A 3,528-nucleotide genomic window follows, 5' to 3' on the forward strand; every position below is an offset into this window, starting at 1 on the left:
TCTTCGGAGCATTGGGGTCTTTTATCTTTCCTTTCTTACCCCCTTTGGGAGGAACATAGTTCTTCATCTCCCTGTCATAACGAGCTTTGTCGCTCTTGGCCAAATCTTCAAATTTGGACTTTTCCTTTGAAGACATGGTCTTCCATCTCTCGGAGCATTTCTTGGAGAACTCAGCGAAGTTCACCGACGAGTGGGGATGCTTCTTCTTGTGCTCCTCGCGGCAGGTCTGTACGAAGAAGGCGCGTACGAGGACATTTTGCCCCGCGGCTTGTTGGGGTCACCCTTGCCCATGACGATGGCTCTGCGTCTGTCTACCTGCTGCGAGCGCTGCTTCCCTCAGACCTCCGCAGAGAGACTTCCTTCCCCAAGCTCCAGCGAGAACTGGTTTCTCGCTAACGCACTCCCCAGCCTCTTGTTTTGCAGAGTTCTCCGCGCCACGGAAACTTGACCATGATGTCATTTTTTAACAGCTGAATAATGCTCTATTGTATACATGTACCACATTTTATTTATCCATTCATCTGTTGACATCTAGGTTATCTCCATTTTCTGGCTATTATGAATAAAGACACAATGAAATGGTTGAGCAAGTGTCCTTGTGGTAGGATGAAGTGTCCTTTGGGTATGTGGCTGAAAATGGTATAGCTGGGTCTTGAGATAGATTCCCATCTTTCAGAGGACCCCACATGTTGATTTCCGTAATGGCTGTGCAAGTGTGCGCTCCACCAGCAATGGAGGCTCCTCCAAGTTTCTCTTGCGCCACATCTCTGCCATCATATGCTCTCACTTGTGTTATTAATCTTAACCATTCTGACAAGTCTAAGACAGAATTTTAAATTAGTTTTGTGCTTGTTCTTTAATGGCTAAGGATGATGAACATTTCTTTAGGTGTTTCTCAGACATCTGAGATCTCTCTATTGAGAATTCTGTTTAGATCTGTTCCTCATTTTTTAATTGGTTTATTTGTATTTTAAAAAGTATATGGTTCCTTGAGTTCTTTATATATTTTAGATACTAGCCCTCTATTGGATGTGGAATTGGTTTAAAAAAATCTTTTCCCATTACATAGGCTGTTATATGGTCTGATTGATGGTGCCCTTTGTCTTACAGAAAGTTTTCAAATTTTTGCGGTCCTGTTTATTAATTCTTGATCTTAGAGCCTAAACTAATGGTGTTCTGGTCACATAGTCTTCTACTGTGCCATTGACTTTAAGGGTAGTCCCCATTTTCTATTTTATTATATTCAGTGTAACTAGTTTTATGTTGAAGTCTTTGAATCATTTAGAGTTAAGGTTTGTGAAAAGTACTACGTATGGATCTATTTTCATTCTTCTACATTGAGCTTTCTAAATCTTCTGAATCCCCACCTGATCTTTGGCCATGCAGCTGCTTGCTGACATCCTTGCTTAATTTGAAAGGTATGACTTTCTCTCAATCTCCCTCTCCCTGGCAACTGCTAAGATTTGTAACTTGCTTGACTGTTATTTTCCTCTCAAGATCTAATAAAGGGCCCTTTCTTTTCCTAATAAGTCCACTTTTAATTCATTTTATTAATAAGACTAAGAACTTTGAAAAGAAACTCAGTTTCTCCAGTAACATGAACAACCATAAAGGGACATTAAAACGTTTCTCAGGGGATACAGCAGGTGATCTTGTTCCAGGACTTTAGGTGGGTAAGCACTTGCTGGTGGGTCAAACCTACAGTGAATACTCTCTGAATAAGCTTTCTCTAGGAGGGATTCAATCTCCAGGCTTTATCACTCTGTCTTGTCTCAGGCATATAAGCCTTTTGAACTGACTCTGTTTCCTGTGAAGGAGGGAAAAGGTTCCTATTTTCGCCCATCCCTGCCTCCCTTTAGTAGCGATAAGAGCAAACTATGGAGTATATATGCAATGCCTCCCTCCACCCTACCCTCTCTGCTCTGTCACCATTCCCCATGCTGCCCCAGTAGAGCAGCACAAAGTACTGGGTATATTTCCTATTCTTCCTCATTTCCTTCAGTGTTTCCATTGCCTTGGATTATCTTCATGTTCTTTATGGTATGGACCTCATTCTCGTGGATGATTCCTTGTTTCCTTCTGATTCACTGCTTAGCTATTTTAGACATATATTTCCAACCACCTGCCCCTGCTCCATGCACACATGTCTTCTGTTACATGCATGCTAACCTAACTCAGGTGTTCTTTTATTAAGAAGAAGGATGACCAAGAAAGGAGCTACAGAGACAAAGTTTGGAGCTAAGATGAAAGGATGGACAATCCAGAGACTACCCGACCCGGGGATCCATCCCATAATCAGCCACCAACCCTGGACACTATTGCATATGCCAGGAAGATTTTGATGAAGGGACCCTGGTATAGCTGTCTCATATGAGGCTATGCCAGTGCCTGGCAAATACAGAAGTGGATGCTCACAGTGTGATGGAACACAGGGCCCCTAATGAAGGAGCTAGAGAAAGTTCACAAGGAGCTGAAGGGGTCTGCAACCCTATAGGAGGAACAACAATATGAACTAACAAGTACCCCCAGAGCTTGTGTCTCTAGCTGCATATGTAGCAGAAGATGGCCTAGTCGGCCATCACTGGGAAAAGAGGCCCCTTGGTATTGCAAACTTTATATGCCCGAGTACAGGGGAATGCCAGGGACAAGAAGTGGGAGTGGGTGGGTAGGGGAGCAGGGCAGGGAGAGGGTATAGGGAACTTTCAGGATAGCATTTGAAATTTGAAATGTATATAAAGAAAACATCTAATTAAAAAAAAGAAGGGTGACTATATTTATGAAATGTATTCTGGATTTTCCTATAGTCATGTGATAAAGTAAATGCATATCTTTTTAAAAAATATACATCCCAATAAATGCCCCCTCCTCCTAGTCCCTCCCCCATAAAGTCACTTCCCTTCATCCCCCTTCCCCTTCTCCTTTGAGAGGGTGCCCACCATTCCCTGAGTATCCTCCCATCCTTATATCAAATCTCTGCAGAGTTAGGCTCATCCTCTCTCACTGAGGCCAGACAAAGCAGCCCTGTAGAGGAACAGGTTCCACAAACAGACAACAGCTTTAGGGACAGCCTCTGCTCTAGTTGTTCAGAAACCCACATGGAGACATCTGTTACATGTGTGTGTATGGGGTCTGGGGGACTTGGTCCTGCCCATGGAAGCTCTTTGGTTAGTGGTTCAGTCTTTGAAAGCTCCTAAGGGTCTAAGTTAGTTTGCTGTGTTTTTCTTCCTGTGGAGTTCCTATCCCCTTCAGGACCTTCAATCCTTCCCCAACTCTTCCATAAGAGTTCCTGACCTCTGTCCAGTATTTGGCTGTTGGTATCTGCATCTATTTTAGTCCACTGCTAGGTAGAACCTCTCAGAGAACAGTTATGCCAGGTTCCTATCTGCAAGAATAGCAGACTATCATTAATAGTATCAGGAACTGGTGCTTGCCCATGGATGGGGCTCAAGTTGGGCCAGTTATTGGTTGACTATTTCCTCAATCTCTGCTCCATCTTTGTCCCTGCATTTCTTGTAAACAGTAGAAATT

At 43.3% G+C, this 3,528-nt stretch overlaps 1 pseudogene; it reads right to left on the reverse strand.

Moving 5' to 3' along the window:
• The window catches only part of Gm13160, a 792-nt pseudogene extending 486 nt beyond the window's left edge, over nt 1-306 (reverse strand).
• Between the last annotated feature and the right edge of the window lie 3,222 nt (nt 307-3,528).

Source organism: Mus musculus, chromosome 4 (genome assembly GCF_000001635.26).
Source record: "Mus musculus strain C57BL/6J chromosome 4, GRCm38.p6 C57BL/6J".
NCBI classification, from domain to species: domain Eukaryota; kingdom Metazoa; phylum Chordata; class Mammalia; order Rodentia; family Muridae; genus Mus; species Mus musculus.